General features: G+C 41.5%; 1 long non-coding RNA gene across 1 annotated transcript in view; it reads left to right on the top strand.

Moving 5' to 3' along the window:
* The window catches only part of LOC126057159 (uncharacterized), a 134414-nt gene that overhangs the window by 29946 nt on the left and 85009 nt on the right, over positions 1–19459 (top strand). The window contains exon 4 of the long non-coding RNA XR_007512440.1: positions 2605–5371. This is a non-coding gene — a long non-coding RNA (uncharacterized LOC126057159). The remainder of the gene's footprint in view (positions 1–2604; positions 5372–19459) is intronic.

Below are 19459 nucleotides of genomic sequence, written 5' to 3'. Positions count from 1 at the left end.
CAAATTGAGCTTTCTTTCAGACTGAGCTTCCAGACGCTTTCTTTGCCATTACTAATGGCCCACCTCCTTCCTCTATTTTCTATTTCGCAAACATGATCGTAATTAAACTTGGTGATTTGTAGAAACACTCTCATACTATTTTGGACATGTAGTAGGCGCTGGTAAAAACAAAAAGTTCTCCTTGGTAGTCAATGTCATTCATTGAACAAATATTTATTGAGCACCTACTATGGGCAGGAATTGTTCTCGGTATTGGAAAGACAATCTTGAATAAGAACAAGGTTCTTGCTCTGAAGGACCTAATTTTATTGAGAGGGAAGACAAACAGTAAACAAGTGAGCAATTCTATCAACTACATGGTTTCAGGTAGTATTAAACGCTATGGGAAAACTGGACAAGAATGACCGGGAGAGGGTTGCGGGGGGCCACATTAGATTGTGTATTCAAGGAGTGGTTTTCGGAAAAGGAACGATTGAAATTGACCCTTAGGGCGTCATCCATGTAGAGTCTTTATGGAGGTGAATTCCAGCTCCTGGAACAGTGTCCAGCACTAGTCAGGGCTCAGGAGTTCTTGGGTAGTGCAAGGGATTAAGCGCCAGACTACTAGCTGGAAGGTTGGTGAATGGAACACGCTCAGAGGCCCCTAGAAAGATGGGCCTGGAAATCTACTTCTGAAAAGTCCCAGCCTTGAGAACCCTATGGAGCAGTTCTACTCTGCACAAATGAGGTCGCCATGAGTCAGAATTGACTCAACAGCAATTATCAACAACAGTCAAGGCTCAATCATTATTTGTTGGCTGAATGAATCAAGGTTCAGAAAGGAAAACTTAGTTGAAGAACTCATCTAGTTAGTTACTCATAGAACCAAAACTAACAGTTCTTGAATCCCCCAGCTTTGCAACTCTTTTGATGTAGAAAAACAAGGGATTTAGTTGGTTAGACTGAGGTTTCAAGACCTGCTTCTGCCCCCAGCTAACCAGTTGTATGACCATGGTCAAGTGGCCTAATGTCCCTGATCCAGTGCCTTTGTGGAGTTTGGAGGGTTGGAGGTGAAGTTATGAGGAAGTGTTTTCTAAGCTCCCCAGTGGTGTAGAAAGGTGGTTATTCTTGCGAGAATCACAAGTTCTCAGCATTCTGTGCTCTTCCTTTCGTCTTTTGTTCTTTTCTCTCTCCCTTTCTCGTTTTCTCTCTTCCCTATCCGACCTCTGCCTCTGCTGAAGCCTCACTGGTGGCATCCATGGCACTTAGCTTATTGCGTGACTGGCAGACCCCATGGGCAGCAGAAGCAGGGGGAGTTTGCCTTGCTGACATCCTGGTCTATTTCTTAAGGACTTTAAAAATTGAATCAAATTGAAGCCGTCGCTTGTTGATACAGTGGGCTGGATATGTGTTTCGAATAGCGATTGTTTACTTTTATTTTCTTTACTGCTTACTCTTCTGGGGTCAGGTTAACCAAACTTCTAGGTATACAGTCAGAGTCCTTGCCTGAATTATTGAGGGAATCCTCCACCAGAAACCGAGACTTTAGTTGCAGTGGTCTGATTACCTGCTTTTAGCTTTCCTCTGTGTTCCGGCACGATAGGCAGATGCCATTTCCTCTCTTGTTATTCTTTTTGATTGCCCCTGAGTGAATTTTTTTTTTTTTTTTTTTTCCTATTTAGGCAGTTTGAAGTAGAAGCATGTGCAGGTCTGCATAATAATGTATTTTAAAGGCATTTCAAGGAATAAATTATTAGAATTATTTACGTGCATGGTTCAAATTTACTGGCAAATTGCTCAGGCCTCGGTTTTATAATGGAGCTGCCAGCCAGGCTCCCTCTGGTTAAAACTCTGAAATAGAAGTTTTCCTTTGGTATCGCTCACTAACACTTCCTTTGCCTTGTTCCCTCCCTTTCAACACCTTCCTCCTTTCCTGCCCCCAAATAACTCTTGGAGCTGCTAGGCCTTTTACACCTGCATGTGAAGACATTTCATGGGTCCTCCCTCAAACCAGCCCCCAACAAAGGTGAGGCGTGCAAAGGAATAAATCTTCAATCGTGTAATTTTAGACACTGTGGCAACTGGGAAGAGCAGCTATTTTTGGCCATGGACTTTCTCCTTGACCTGAGATGGTACTGCTTTTCTGCTGCTGGTGTGCTAGGCCAACCCTCCATGCAGTCCTTTTAGCGACGTGTTTCCCATTCCTGGGGATTGCTTCTTCATTTCTCTGATGAGCCATTCCCTGCCCACATAGAATTCTGTGGATTGGTTCAAGGGCACAGACTTGCCAAGGTGCACCCACCTGCGGTAGCTTGTCACAGACTGACATTTCGAGGTGGTGGTGTAGGCTACCCCTGAGGGGCAGGACAGGGAGGAATGGATTCCCTTCTACAAAGGGGCGGGGAGGAATTTCTGGCTCTGTCTTTTCATCTACCGCAGCCTCCACGCTTTATGAGCTACTGCTCAGCCAGTGACCTTTCTATGAGTCACCCCTTCTATGAGCAAGACCAGCCAGGTGGTCTCCAGGCCCCAGGCCCCACCTACACTGCCTCATTTGAAGCTATACCTCAGGGCATCCTCACAGCCATCCTTCTGACCACCCTGCTTTCTGTTTTCCCACTCAAGCTCCTGATGCAGCTGCTGTCTGCAGACCCCCTGCTCCGCCCAGGAAGTGAGTCGGAACTCCTGCAGCAGAAGGGCAGAACAGCTACAAGAGGATCCGAAGGTGGCCAAAAATAACAGTGCTTTCCAGATGAGGGTAATATTATAGCCAAGATCATCACTGGGGTAGGGCATCTTGTTCTTAGTTTTACAACCTTAAAAGTACACGGAAGACTTGAAGATCATTCAGGAAGGAGGAATTAAGTTAGTAAAGAAAAACAAAATGGTAACATTAACAAAAAGAAATTGAAGTTCTTTTTATGTCAAAAGAAAGGGGGGCATTGGTAGCTCAGTGGTAGAATTCTTGCCTTCTGCCCAGGAGATCTGTGTTGGATTCCTGGCCAATGCACAGCCTTGTGCACAGCCACCACCTGTCTGTCAGTAAAGGCTTGCATGTTGCTATGGTGCTGAACAGATTTCAGCAGAGCTTCTCCATTAAGGTGGACTTGGAGGAAGGGCCTGGAGATCTACTTCTGAAAATCAGCCAGTGAAAATCCTATGGATCACAATGGTGTGATCCACAACTCATCATGGGGATGGCACACGACTGGACAGCATTTTGCTCTGTCGTGCATGGGATCACCACGGGCCAGATTCCACTTCAGCGGCAGCTATCAACAACATACCAAAAGAAAAAAAAAAAAAAAAGAGAGACCTTTGAAAGGCATAGGGAGAGCTCTGACTCTCTGGATATTAATTCTCTTTTCTGCAACTCCCCTGGCCATAAAAACAAGCAAACAAACCAAAGGAAAATCCAAACCGGTTGTCACTGAGTTGACTCTTAGTCATGGTGACCACATGTATGCTGGATTAGAACTGTGCCCTATAGGGTTTTCAGTGGTCATAAAAAGGGGGAGGGAATTCTGGATTTGCAGAAAGAGATGCTAGGATATAAGAAGAGACTGACCATGGAACAGAAGATAATAAGAGGTAAGAAAAAAAGGGAGAAAAAAATCTGGAGACCATGTTGCCTTCCCTCATCTGCTGTTGAGTTAAATTTAACAATTATTTGTTGAAAACCAACTATGTCTGCTCTAGTTATCTATTTCTGCATGACAAACCATCTTAAAATTTTGTGGCTTAAAGCCACAACAATCGTTTTATTATTATCTGTCATGATTCTGAGGGTTGATTGGGCTCAGCAGGGTGGTTCTCAGTCAGCTTTCCACAGATGAGGCCTGACTGTGGCTGAGGCTGGAGTCCTCACTAAGGCTTCCTCACTCACATGTGGAGAAGTGATGCTGGTTATTACTGCATCTTCAGCTGAGGATGTCAGCTGGATGCCTTCACATGACCATTCCATGTGACCTGAGCTTCCTCCCAGCATGGCAACCTTGAGATTCTTACGTGGCAATCCCAGGTCCAAAGATGTGTGGTCCAAGAGAACAAGGCAGAAGCTGAGCCGTCTTTTTTGGCCTAGCCAAGTCACATACTCTATTGGTTGACATTCAAGACAGGGTACATGGACCCTTTCTCTATGTCTGGTAGGGCTAAAGAACTTGCATGAGGCCCTGAGTGGTGCAGTGGTTAATGGGCTTGCTGCTTACCAAAAGGTTGGAGGTTTGAGTCCACCCAGAGGCACCTTGGAAGAAAGGCCGGGCAATTTATTTCCAAAAAATTAATCATTGAAAACCCTATGGAGCACAGTTCTGCCGCTTACCGAAAAGTTGGAGGTTTGAGTCCACCCAGAGGCACCTTGGAAGAAAGGCCTGGCAATTTATTTCCAAAAAATTAATCACTGGAAACCGTACGGAACACAGTTCTACTTTGACACATGTGATGTTGCATGGGTTGGATTGACTTGACAGTGCCTTAACAAAAAAAAGAGAAAAAAGAACTGTGGACCTGTCTTCAAACTGCTAAGCATCCAGTCATGATGTCAGCACTTTATACCCTACCTCATCGTCCAGAAGCTTCTAGTCTAGTTGGAGCTATAAAAGCCAACTAAGTATTCAGTGAAAAATAGTGACATATCCATTCACCGGGTGAGGGAGGTGATAAGAGAGCATGCGCCAGGTGAGCACAAGAGGAACACCTAGAGGCATAGAGGGCCTAGGCAGAGTGTGGTTTGGAAGGTCTGTGGCCACTGATCTTTAGGAGATCATCGAAGGCAAATAGGATGGCAGTGGTTTGCATTCTCTATATCTTCCGGTGGGTATTCTTGTTAACTTTATTTCAGCCTGTATGTTTGGTTTCAATAAATATTTTCTTGTTACTGTCTTCTCTTCCCCTGCCCGCCGTAGGCCCCACCAACCATCCTTTCTTTCAACTACATTGTTCTGCTGTGGTTCTAAAACACTCCCCATCCGTTTATCTTCCTTGGCCATGACTTTATCTTTTCTTGTGCATGAAAATAACTCCCATTTCCATTATCGAATTTGCTACTCCACTGCCATTGTTCAGACGGATGAAGTGGGCTTTTCCTTGGTCCATTCATCAGTTCATTGCTTGAAATATGTATTTTCAATTTGGTTTCTTCCTTAATGACCATTGTCTCTTGCCTTCTAAAAACATATCTTATATTCCCTGTGGCTCATGTCCTTCTTCTCTGCTGTCTTATCTTATCTAGGACCCAATAGCATAGCACAGTGTTGCAGGACCATGAGCCCTGGTAGACTCAACATCCAGGTTCTCCGCCAGATACAGCTTTGACATCTTCATGGTGAGAACTTGCTGTACACTCAAGAACTCCCAGGTGGGATTTACCATGTAAGCTGCTCACCCTTCTTTGGTAAGCTTTTCCTACATTCCATCACCACTACTGATACTTTTTCTCTTCATCTGAACCTTTTGTATCCAAATTCACTTTTTAATCTCCATTTATGTTAGTCTACTTTTTTTCCTCTTAGTACAAAAGTGCTACATGTTCCCTGTTTTTGCTGTTGTTAGTTGCCATTCAGTTGGTGCCAACTCATGATGACTCCATGTACAACAGATGAAAAGTTTCCTAGTTCTATGTTACAATCATGATCATTGGTATGCTCAAGTCCATTGTTGCAGACACTGTATATTTGAGTCATCTCCCAGCGCTCTACTGGATAATACTCTGTTGTGATCCATAGAGTTTTCATTAGCTAATTTTTGGAAGTAGATCACCAGGCCTTTCTTCATAGTCAGCCTTCTTCTGGAAGCTTCACTGAAACCTGCCTACATGGGTGACCCTGTTGGTATTTGAAATACAGGTGGCAGAGCTTCCAGCATCAAGGCAACATGCAAGCCACCACAGTGTGAGAAATTGACAGATGGGTGGTAACATCAATTGTAGAAAATTTAAAACATAGAGAAGCAAAAATAAGATAACAAACATGGATATAAAAAAAACAAAAAACCAAAACCATTATTGTCAAGTCGATTCTGTCTCATAGTGACCCTACAGAACAGAGTAGAACTTCCCCCACAGAGTTTCCAAGGAGCACCTGGTAGATTCGAACTGCTAACCTTTTTTGGTTAGCAGCCATAGCACTTAACCACTACACCACCAGGGCTTCCATGGATATAAGTATTATTAATACTTTGATGTGGGTCCTTCTCATCTTTTTTTTCTCTGTTTTTAAATTTTTTATTTAGAAAAAATGGGATCACCGTTTAGAAGCTCAGTGCTTCCCACCAACCCACTTTCTCTTTTACAGGACCAGTTCTTTCATAACTCTAAACCCTTGGCTCCAGCTGATGGGACCAGGGTGGACATCTAGCCCCAGCTGTGTCAGGGCATACTCTTCCCTTGGAATTAAATCAGGTGGTGTCAGGGACTGGAGCTGTAATATCACATAGAGTTGGGATCAGAGTTTGCATCTTGCAACATATAGCTTTGCTGGCAAAGCTGGTTTGCAAGAGGCAAGTGGAGGAGCCAAAGAGTGAGAAGCAGAGATAGAGAGGACAGGGTTCTAGGGCAGAGTCTCCTTGTATCCTGACACTTTTTTGAAGTGATCTTTGTGGGACAGCCCTCTATCTTGACCTCAGATCCTTCTCTGTGATATTCTGATATTTCCATCTAACAATGCCTGCACAGGATGACACTTTTTTTGTAGTCTGCCCTTTTCACTTAATGATATTCTATGTTATCACGTATTCTTCTAGATTATAATGGTGATGACTGCAGAGTGTCTGCAATGGGTGTTCCAACATTTATGGAAGAAGAAGTGGAGCCTACTTCCTGAGGCCTAGTGTTACATAGTACAGCTTTCAAATTCCTGTCCCGACACTTGTTTACTGTGCGATTTGGGAAAATTATTTAAACATCCTATGTCTCGGTTTCCTCATCTGTAAAATGGACATAACAATATGATTAAATGGCATAATAAATCTAAAGTTTCCAGCACACTATCTATCACATAGATGGGTAGGGTTTGATAGATTTTACCTATCATTATCAATATTCATGGAGCCCTGGTGGCTCAGTGGTTAAGAGCTTGGCTGCTAACCAAAAGGTCATCAATTCAAATCCACCAGCTGCTATTTGGAATTCCTATGGGGCAGTTCTTCCCTGTTCGGTAGGGTTGCTATGAGTAGGAATTGACTTGATGGCAACAAATTTGGATTGGTTTTGGGTATTAATAATCATAAAGCCAGTCCACTGTTACTGCTCATTGAAGACCTCCCCTTTTTGCAACATTATAAACAAAGTTGCAATGAACATTCTTAAAGTCAAATGTTGGTGCATGACTATTTCTTGATATGAATTCTTAGAAGTTGCATCATTGGAGCAAAGATTATGGGTATTTTAAAAGTGTTTTTTTTAATGTACTGCCATTGCTGTCTCTCAGTCCTCTAATTTGTTCACAACCTCAGCCTTTACTGTATTCATCTCCTTGGCTGCACTGTTAGTAGTGGAGTAGCAAAGGAGACAATGTGTCTCCTTCTGTGTCCAGGATATGGCCTATGAGCACCTTCCAACAAAATGAAAACAATGTCACCTGTGGCAATTGAGTTGGTGCTCTTCAAGGTAGATTTCCATTGTTCATTTAGTTATTCAATCACATGTCACGTGTAGATAAAGTTTATATATAGATCACACACACACAACACACCGTTGCCGTTGGGTCGGTTCTGGCTCATAGCGAGCTTATAGGACAGAGTAGAACTACCCCATAGGCTTTCCAAGGAGCACCTGGTAGATTCAAATTGCCAACCTTTTGGTTAGCAGTTGTAGCTCTTAACTAGTACTCCACCAGGGTTTCCATATATAGATTAGGTTTATATAATCGGTATATATTTTGAGAGCTGACTCCAGTGTTGGTAACTACAGAGTGGAATTTGGAGCCATTGTGGGAAGAGTTCAATACAATTCTAAGAAAGTCAGATATTAAGGCTTACAGAATCTATAAGATTTAAAAAATTTTTTTCTAAAAATTATGTTTGTCTAAGTTCTCTATTTCTCTAGAAATAGGGACATTTGAAATACGAAAATTTTTATTTCTTAAGTTCAGAAAATACAGAATTAACAAAGCCATTTTGCCTGCTTAGAATTTAGTAATCAGATTTTTTTCCCCTACATGGAATGACCCCCCCATCTGCAGACTCTACCCTGGCTTCAAGGCTCAGGAAATTATCAATATGAAATTCCTGGGGATGCTTCTGTGAGCCACCAAATATTCTAGGCACTGGGAAGGCAAAGATAGTGCAGCCTGGTCCTTGTCCTCTAGCAGCATAGTCTATTGGGAAAGTAGATGTTTAAACAATTAGAAGGCAAAGTTAAATTTGCCAGAAACCCAAAAAAAACAAACCCAGTGCCATCGAGTCAATTCTGACTCATAGCAACCCTATAGGACAGAGTAGAACTGCCCCATAGAGTTTCCAAGGAGCGCCTGGCAGATTCGAACTGCTGACCCCTTGGTTAGCAGCTGTAGCACTTAGCCACTATGCCACCAGGGTTTCCAAATTTGCCAGAATGAAGGTTTATATCTGTAAGGAAACCCGAGAGTAAGGTGTTCCTGAAGCCAAAGTCTGTGCACAGTTAGCCCTTTAGTTCCCAGGTGAGTTTTATTTGGCCCAAAGTTTTAACATTTAAATGAATTTAATTGCCAGAAGTTAACAACTGGAAATTTCACAGAAAAGCCCCAGATTTCTGTCTTACCTTGAGAAAATGGGAGAATCAGCAACACTGAGCCCACATTCTACCGTGACAATAGTGAGAAGTGGCTGACTCTTTAGATGGGGCTTAACCAAAAAACCAAACCCATTGCCATCAGGTTGATTCCAACTCATAGTAACTCTATAGGACAGAATAGAACTGCTCCGTAGGGTTTCTAAGGAGCAGCTGGTGGATTTGAACGCTGATCTTTTGGTAAGCAGCCAAGCACTTAACCACTGCACCACCAGGACTCCAAACAGGGCATAGGTTCTCCTTTTTACCACAGTCCCTACCACCCTCTTACCTTGTACTGTTTCACTTATTTATGTTCTCTGTGTGGGTCATGTGAGTTTGTGAGCACTGGCCAATGAAAGGGGGGCCTTATTCCTTCATAGGATATCAGGAAAAGCATAGAGAGATCTGCTAGAGTGGAGAACTGCAGAGCAAATAGGAGCTTGCTGTGTAGATAGGTGGAGGGTGGAGCGTCCCAGGCAGGTGGAACAGCACGTGCAGATGCACAGAGGCTTGAACACAGAAGGTCTGCTTGGACAATGGCAAGCAGACAAGAATGGCAGAGGAGTTGGGTGTTTGATGAAAAAGACTGAGAGAAAGAACTGGAGAAGTATGCAAGCACCACCACATGAGCAGCTTGGCAAGCCAAAGTGAGAACTTTAGAGTTTGCCCTATGAAAACCGAATTGAATGAATGAGAGGATAAGGTTGAAAAAAGTTACTACTAACAGTTGCCTGACTCAGTGCTGACACGGTGCAAAGCACACCAGGGATGTAGTACCTCATTAAATCCTGACGACAAGCCCTCTTATTATCCCCACTTTACAGATGAGAAAAGGGAGGCAGAGGGAAGTGGGTTAAGTGACTTCCCCATGGTCATAACTAGTGAATAGCAAAGCAGGAAGTGGTCCTCAGGTCTAACTACAGAGCCTGCAGTGGAACAGTTAGGGCGCACCGCTTCCCAGATGGCGTCTGTGCTTCGGAGTCACTAACCTGGCAGCAAATGAGGGCTGCACTGGGAGTGGGTCAGAGGAGGCCAAGAGAGCAGAGCTTCGGGGAGCCCACTGCAGTGGTCAGGCAAGAGAGGCGGGCCTTCCCCAGGGCAGCCAGAGTGCAGGCACAGAGTAGGGATTGAGTGTAGAGCCGTTGAAGAAGATGCATGGGCTGGACCCTCTTTCAAGGAGCCTTCTCTTCCTCCTTAGAATTCCCAGGGCCCTTTAGCTGCGCCTCTTTCCCAGGCTTGTTTTTACCATGTCCCTATACAGCTGTGTGCATCTTATCACATCTGGTATCTTTTAGGTTCCTTCAGAGCAGGAGGAATTAAGCTTTATTTGCCTTAATATTCTTTTGCCTTGCTGAGCGCAGTGTTTTATTAAATGAATTCCAAAATTATCTTTTTCCGATCATTTCTCCTTCTGTACGCATTTTAGAAGTTAGTGGCAAATTAAATGCTTTTTCTTGTAAAAGATGGAAATAATTTCTTTATGTCGTCTGCTTTAAACTATTTTAAAATATGAGGAAAAGTAAGACCGGGAAGTTGTTTAAAACAGCAAACCCTTTAAGAGTCAATGTCACATTTATTGCTATAAAATATTTTTCTCTCTCTGTTAGACATCTGGTTCCCATTACACACAGTATTGGGTACTCGAGTTCACCAGCCATTTTGCATACTAAGCAGCGTGCACTGGAAACCCCCACCGGCGTCCACCAGCACAAATTTGCACCAAGTAATTCCTACTTTACATTTACAGGCAACTCTTCTATCACCAACTTAATTCTCACCGATACGTTTTCGAAGTTATCTTGTTCATACTTACCTTATGGACCCAAGTGCCTATATTTGAGAAATGAAGAGCTTCAAAACCTTTGCCACTTTGCTTTATGTCATCTTATGGCCCAACTGTCTATAATCTAGCACTGAAGTCAATGAAACATCTGAATTTGGAGTCTATATTTCCTAGTAACATTGACCCAGAAATGAGAAACACAATATGGAGTGTTTGCTAATGAGTCGTGAATTTCATTATAATTGCTTTCACATTCAGGATAGCTCCCCTAAACCATCTAATCTTGACATATCCTACAACAATCCCATGTGTTGCAAATGATTTTGTTTTATTTCTTAGGTTACTGTTAAGGGCTGATTTTATGGTTCATTTCATTTTCTTAAAGAAAACCACACATACACCCCCCCGCCACACACGTGCACACACACACACCCACACTGACATGCGCACACAAAGCTTTTGCCTCTATCTGTATTTTTTGAAATAAAATAATTAGGAAACGAAAAGGAGCCCTCATCATTTGGGTTGGAAAGAAAAATAAACACATTTAGGAAGAAACGTGAAATACGGTCTCTTTTAGATTTTTAATTCAGGTCTGTGGAATTAAAACCAGAATCAAGCCACGCCTGAGCAGGCAGCAGGCTGTTACCTCCCTGGACTTATGAATCTGTAACGGGATAGACAGACACAAGCAGCCTTCAGTGCAATAATAATGGAAAATGAAATACGACTGTTAAAAATTGCTCACATTACAAAGTGATCTATTAGCATTATATGACTTCAGCACTTAACGTGACTGATCTGAATAGCATGATTTGGCCCATGGCAAGCGTTAAAGAGCTGCGGGATCTTGAGGGCATTTTATCTCTTTTGGGATATTTCATAGTGGATTTTCTTTGGAATAATGCTTGATTTTTGACACACACAAGATTGTGTGGAAGGAATCTCTCAGTTGTGATGGATCAGGGGTAGTTATAGCTCCTTCTTCTTTGATTCATGAATCAATAAGCCAAATATTAAAAACGTTCTTGCATTTTTCTCCTCCTTTTCTCTCGTACTAAGTGAAACTCTGTCTTTGCAGCTTATGGATGTTCTCCTGAAGAAGGAAAGATGGAGTCCTTCTCTAATGAGCTTTTCTATCAGAGAGGAATTCTTTCCCTGCACCTGGTTATCATACCCTATCCTTCCCAATCCCTTCTGGACAAGCTGGTGGGCCTCTGAGATGAAGCTGCATTACCATACCTTGAGCTGACCTTAACTTAAACAGGTTATCACAAAACGACACAGACTTCTGAGTAGATACACTTCCTAGATGTACTCACTAATGGGTTAATAATTTCCAGAGAAAAGAGGAATTTGGGGGAATGTCATTCATCTTTGAATTTGACTTTGTGTTTATGATATCCATAGGCTCTTTCATAATTTTCATCCTGTGGACAGCAGGAAGTTTATTCATTTAATAATCTGGGTGATGCAAATTGTTAATGCACTTGGCTGTTAACCTAAAAGCCGGCGGTTGGAGTCCACCCAGAGGTCCTTTGAAAGAAAGGCTGGCAATCCTCTTCTGAAAAATCAGGCGTCGAAAACCCTGTGGAGCACAGTTCTACGCTGACACTTAGGGTTGCCGTGAGTCAGAGTCCACTCAAAAGCGACTGTTTTTCTTTTTTTTTTAATTGCAAGCTATAGCTCTTTATGTTTAGGGAGTCCTTGCTGAAATTACATGTTTAAGCGGTTTAAGATCGACTGAAATTTTACCTTTATCCGCGTGTGTATATTTCTTGTTGGCGGTTTTCAAATATCTCGGCTAATAGAAACATTGTCCACTATGCTTCAGATTTTTCAAATAACGCCTCACGTTGCTTTCCATGTAACCAAGAGTGGGCTCTTGAACACATAATTTAAAAACTCCTGTAATACTGCTTGAGTGTAAACACCAGCCTTATTTGTTCAAAACATTTCCCTCTAAAATTGACATTATTTTAAGAAGGAAAATGCTCGGGACAAAGAAGGTTAAAGGCCCTCTGACTTTTTGTGAAATTTTCACTAATAATTCCATGTAGCTTGTAATTGCTCCCTTTCTTCTAAAACCTAGACTCTGCAGAAGAGAGCAGAGATAGTTATTATTGACCTGAATTAGGCTAACAGGAAAAAAGAAGATGAGATCATAGCCTTTGGCACTTTGTTTACGAAAACACTGTTTTGAGGCTCTGCCTGAATCAGTCAAAAGTAATGCACCTCCCTCCTGTCCCAGCATATTTGAAATACCACCCTGGACAGACAGAAAGAGCCATGCTTAGAATTAGAGTGCTACCTTTCCCATATGGAAAAGGTATGGCACATGGTGGCAGCATTTAATTATTACTTTTTTTCTTAGATACTCTAGATTTCTCTTTAATTGGATTTGTTTTTAATTATCATTTAAAATTTTGAATTAGTTTAAGACTCACAAGAAGTTGCACAAATAGTTCAGAGAGTTCCCGTGCACCCTTCACTCATCTTCCGCCAACGGTAACATCTCTCATTACCATAGTACATTGTGAAAATCAGGGAACGGACATGGATTCAAAACTGTTAACTTAGCTGCAGACCCTATTTGAATGTCATCAGTTTTAGCATGCACTCTTTTTTTTTTTTTGGTGTATATTAATACATGGAAATACATTAGACACCAGTGTTAAGGGAGCATATCTCACAATGAATATTGACGGTGTGCAAGATTTTCAAATGATGTCATTTTATGACTAAAGAGGAGGTAGAGTAGGTTGTATTAATGACTCTTAGTTGTTTCATCTATACATTAATTAACTAATGAATTCATCAGTCTTCTAGGAAGTGATAACCCTGAGCCAGACCCTTTAATAAAATGGACATACAGGAAGGAGACGTAGGCTGTGCTCTCAAAGAACTCCCAGAAGGAGGAAGAGACAAATAATCAACAGTTACAACACAGAGTGTTGTACAAACCTGTAGTACAAACCAACATGACGATACACCTGTGTCTGCTGGGAACTATCCCAGGCATGAGGGAGAACGTGGTGAATAAGATGCATGCCTTTCTTGTTCTGTGGAGCTTATTGCTGAATGGAGCAGACAAGACTATTACCAAGCAGTGACAATAAAGTGCTGAAACAGGGGAGTTCAGAGTGGGTAGGTTCTAACTGATCAAGGGGTGTAGAAGAGTGACTAAGGAGCATGCTATGTGATCAGGGTCAGCATCTTAAGATGTTGAGAACAACTACTTACGGGATCTTTGGATTCGCTTCTACTTCATTTCATTCAGAGGTTATCTAGCATCCTTTAGCTGTGGTATAGTATTTTCGCGTGGCTGTAGTCATTGTTTCTTAGAGCCGACTCAAAGGCTCTTTGATTTCATACCTGATTTACCAGATCTTTCCCACTCAAAACTGGCTGGTTTCCCCACTCAACGGTGGGCTCACACAGGAAATGGGGTGGAAGGGGTTCTGTTTTCCAGCAATAAAAGGAAAGCTGTTCCCTAGAGCATGATTAATAGCTGGTGTTGGAAAAATAAAACCATTTCGTTTCTTTCTTAACAAAGTGAGCGTTCTTCTTCAAATGTTACAACCATGTCACAATCTAGGCTCCTGTAAATCTGCATGTGGTTCTCTTGCTTAAAACCTTTCAGTTGCTTTCCATTGGATTTAAGATGGCATCTAAAATCCTTACTTGGTCTACAAGGCCCTGCGTGCTCTGGCCCTGCCTACCTATGTCCTCAGCCTCATCTCATTCCACTTTACCTCTAGTTCCAGTGGTCCAGTTCTGCTGGCCTCGTTAATGTTCCCTTAACTTGCCAAGCTCTTTTCCTTGCCAGGTTTTAGCACATGTTGTTTCCTGAAATGATTTCCCCCTTTCTCTGTACCTTCATCTATAATGTTATTCTTCAGATTTCTTTTTCAAGACTTTCTATATTGACACACTTGTCTATACCGAGTCCCCACCATGAGTCATATTTTATTTTTGCTCATATTTCATGATGGATTATAGTATGCAATTTTATATTCATTAGTGTGATTATCTAATATTTGTCTCGCTCATTAAACTGTAAGTTCCATGAAGCCAGGGGTGATGTCTATTTTTGTGATTGTCTCCTCAGGGCTCAATAAGTTATTTATTGAATGAATGAATGATAGAATGCAGCAATGACACCTACCTTCATTTACTTCTCTTGTAAGTTTAGGTAATGAACATCTGAGATTTGGAAGTTGTTATATACTTAAAGTAGTTTGTTTTAGGCTCAGTCTTTTTGGGCTCATTTCTAGGGTCTTTCTCATGTTCAGGCAACTAGACATTCAAAAATTTCTAAGTGCAATAAAAATTTGTTTATTATGTTGCAAGTTTATAATTTGCAAGGTAGTTCAGTGTGGTGAAAATGAAAGGGAAAGTCAGTGTCCTAAGAAGATTTGTAAAGATTTATAAAAAATCTTTGGTGTGACTTTTAGAAGGATAGTATAAAGTGAATTTTCAGGAACTATTTCTTGGTAGCTCATTTTGTAGTATTTTGGAAATTATGTAACATTAGAGCCACTTTCCAGAATATAGTAATTAACTTTCTCACAAACGTTTTATTTAACCAAGAAATATTGAGAGTCACTGGGGGTAAATGTATGCATATTTTATACATCACAAAAGACTATCTCAAAAATAATTTCAAAATATAGCAAATCTAAAAATGCCATCCAATTCAGTATCAAAAATTATTGAGATGCCTTTGCTTTGACTTTTTTTTTCTTCAGATTTTTCTAGAAACTCAAATTGTGTTTTTATTTTTAAAGAGGGAAGAGGATGAATTTATTCAGGTTACATGGCCCAGGAAGCATTTGGTGGCTAATACAAAGTGGATTATTGATGAATGGCAGGGAATTGGAATAGGAGTTGGAATAGGTAATTAACATCTTGATAAAACAACTCATTGTAAACCATTTTAGATCAAGATAGATTTTTGTTTTGTTTTCTTTTTTCTATTTCTATCTCGCCATTTGTGACACTTAAAAAAAAATCTGGACACCCTCATGAATGAAATGAAAATAATAAAATATTGCATATGAAGAACAAAAATGGCTCTGGTAAAGAACCAACTACAAGTGAAAGTGATCATTGGCTCCCTGGTCAAAAAATCTGTCAGCTGGTACTATAAGAAGCTAAATAATGTTTTCTTGCCAACTTATGAGATCAATGTTTTGGATCTTGAAAATAAAAGTTTTTTTTTTGGGGGGGTACAAAACACTCAAACATGGCTATGCAATAATGTGTAGGGATAACGTCAACTACCCAAGAGTAGAAACTGAGTTGGTGTTCCACAACCCACTAGCAACAAACAGGGAGACTAAGAATACCCTGTGGTTAAGAGCTCAGCTGCTAACCAAAAGGTCAGCAGCTGGAATCCACCAGCCTCTCCTTGGAAAACACATGGGGCAGTTCTACTTCCCCCTATAGGGTCACTATGAGTTGGAATTGACTCAACAGCAATGGGCTTGGTTTTTTTTTTTTTTTTTTTTTTTTAAAGAACACACTATGGCAAGTTATAATCTTGCTGCACAGAAGTCCCCTACACTACACGTTTCCAAGGTGCCTTGGGATCTTCACTGACCATGAGTTCCGGGCTTTGTATTGTCACCTCACACACCCGGAGCAGCTCCAGCAGTACAGATGTCTCTTGAATGTCAGGATCATGGTTGCACCACTACCTGAGAGATTGGTGTACCTCCTGTATAGTAGAGAGTCTTGCGTGGAGGTTAAGCCGCGCTTAGGGGTTACTTAACTCAAGCCTCAGAAAGCGCACGCTGCATCTTTAAGAAATAGTTTACTTGCGGATCAGTAAGCGCACTAGCAAAGCAACCATTACTTCTGCATTCCTGCATACCCGGCAAGGTGAAAATAATAGAATAAACATCATACACTTCATTATGATATCGGTTTACACTTCTAGGGTACACAGAAAGAGGGCATTTCATCAAGCTAATTGCCTGAAAGTAAAAGACAGAGAACTTTAGCTATTAGTCTATTATGGGGCTTTTTTCTTAATCACAAATAGGGGCCGTGTCTCCCTGGGGGGATGTGTATTCTAATTTACAATTGAACTACAGATCAGAGCAATCAATCTTGGGCAGCACTTTTACAGTGTAATTGCTGCAACATAACAAATAAAAAAAAAAAAAAAAAAGAAAGAAGAAGAAGGTCTTAGCTGAGCTTCAGCGTGAGGTGGAGATATTTCCAGGCTCCGGTTCAGGGTGGGAGGGAGAGAAGAAACGCCACAGAAATGAATATGCAATGAGGGCTCATTAGCGGCCTAGTGTTGCCATGACGAATGGCATTATCCCCAGCCTGGTGCTGCCTAAACATGAATTTTATAAAGACCCATTTATCATGACTTGTCATGTGCTTGGGTACTGTCCTTTCTTCGAGCTCACACACCTTTCCCCATTATTATGGTAGAAACCTCCCCTTTTATTATTATTGTTTCTTTTTGTATTGATTTCTGGCTCTTCAAAGCAAGTGTTAAAATACAGCAACACGCTAATGAGTGATTTGTGATTATAAAGTTGAAGAACTAAAACTTGATTATTCATTCGCTTTTCTCTACAATCATATGATTGAGAAAAAAGTTCAGCTAAACTTTTCAAGGGATTTCCTAATGGGTGAGCTTTTTCACTGTAGAATTCTGGCCCTGCCAATTAAAAAAAAAAAAATTAAAATTAATTAAGTTGTCTTCCTTTCTTTTATTTTATTCTTTGGTTTTTGTACTCCCAGAACCTTTCAGTATCTTAAGAGTAGACTGCAAATGTTTTTCTTTCCCAAAAATTCTGGAGCCATTATAAAAAATATAAGGTTTAAAAACCTTGAAAGATTTTTAGTGCTTGGAGTTTTATGAGTGTGAGAATTGGTTTCTTACTTATAAACCTCTATTGCGGGGAAGGAGGTTGGCCAAAATCCCTTGTTCCCGGATGACGAGTTCCCAGGTCGTACATTTTACTAATGCCCAAAACAAAAACAAAACCTTGAAAGCAATTTCACTTGATGGAAACCACCAGGTCTGTTTGAATATTCAGCAATCACACAATTGCTATATGAAAGAGTGGACTTGAAGACAATTGATGGTAAAAATAGTTGATGGAATCTTTTTGAGTGTGACTATCTGTACTGTGGAAATCTAATAGCACAGTGGAAACCTCGTGGCATAGTGGTTCCAAACTTGGCTGTTAACCCAAAGGTTGGCGATTCTAATCCACCAGCCACTCCTTGGAGACCCTGTGGGGCGGTTTCACCCTGTCCTGTGGGGTCGCTGTGAGTTGAAATTGACTCAACTACAGTGGATTTGGTTTCAGGTTTATCTGTACTGTGCCCCCTTGGATTTCAACATAGTCATAGTATTTACTTAGTTTTGATACATAAAATTAACAATAAAATATTTATATAGGAATGATAATTTTACGTTTGAAAAGCATTTGAACTTCCAAATCTTTTTCACAAGATCCTCAGATTCACTGGAAGCAGGATTATTATTTCCATTGCAGAGAAGAGAAAGTTGAGGTGCAGTGGTTAAGTGATTAGATCAAGGTCACAGTTAACAAATGGAAGTGTTAGGGCTAAACATCACTTCATTAGATTCCTGGGGCAGAGCTGTAGTTTATCCCAAGTCAAAAAAGCAGAAATTGTTCTTAAAATGTCAGGTAATCTTGGGGACCATCTAGGTCAATTGACATAATAAAATCTATTAAGAAAACATTCTGCATCCCACTTTGGAGAGTGGCCTCTGAGGTCTTAAACACTAGCATGTAGCCATCTAAGATGCATCAGTAGTTCTCAACCCACCCGGAGCAAAGGAGAATGAAGAACACCAAAGATACAAGGTAATTATGAGCCCAAGAGACAGAAAGGACCACATAAACCAGAGACTACATCAGCCTGAGACCAGGAGAACCAGATGGTGCCCGGCTACAACCAATGACTGCCCTGACAGGCAACACAACAGAGAACTCCTGGGGGAACAGGAGAGCAGTGGGGTGTAGACTTCAAATTCCCATAAAAAGACCAGATTTAATGGTCTGACTAAGACTAGAAGGACCCCTGAGGCCATGGTCACCAGACCTTGTTAGCCCAAGACAGGAACAATTCCCAAAGCCAACTCTTCAGACAGGGATTGGACTGGACTATGGGATAGAAAATGTTACTGGTGAGGAGTGAGCTTCTTGGATCAAGTACACGTGAGACTATGTGGGCATCTCCTGTCTGGAGGGGAGATGAGAGGGCAGAGGGGGGCAGACGCTGGCTGGATGGGCACGAAAATAGAGAGTGGAAAGTGGGAGTGTGCTGTCTCATTAGAGGGAGAGCAACTAGGAGTATGTAGCAAGGTGTACACAAATTTTTGTGTGAGAGACTGACTTGATTTGTAAACTTTCACTTAAAGCACAATAAAAACTAAAAAAAAAAAGTCAAGGAATCTGTTTTAGGATCTAGCAATAAGTGAATACGTTGAGAAAGGAGCCCATGGGAAAGATGCCTGTCATCTACACTTGTGACCTTATTCTTCTAAGCTACTTGTTGTCATTGTTAGCTGCTGTGCACTTGCCTTGCAACTCATGGTGACCCCATACACAATGGAATGAAATACTGCCTGGGCCTGTGCCAACGCCATAATTGCTTGTGGACCAGGCCCTTGGGAGCCACAGGGTTTCACTGACTGATCTTCAGAAGTAGATAACCAGGCCTTTCTTCCTAGTCCATCATAATCTGGAAGCTCTACTGAAACCCGTTCAGCATCATAGCAACAGGCAAGCTTCAGGAATAGAAGGGTGGTGTCTGCTAACCAAAGGGCCAAAAGCCGTTCCTTGGAAACCCTGTGGGGGCAGTTCTACTCTGTCCTATAGGGTTGTTACAAGAATCGATCTGATGGCAACAGGTTTGGTTTTTGGTTTTTTTTGGCTGCATGGGAGGTG

This window comes from Elephas maximus, chromosome 13 (assembly GCF_024166365.1).
Source record: "Elephas maximus indicus isolate mEleMax1 chromosome 13, mEleMax1 primary haplotype, whole genome shotgun sequence".
Lineage (NCBI taxonomy): Eukaryota > Metazoa > Chordata > Mammalia > Proboscidea > Elephantidae > Elephas > Elephas maximus.
The sequence above is the reverse complement of the archived record's forward strand: the minus strand, read 5'-3'. Positions and strand labels throughout refer to the sequence as shown.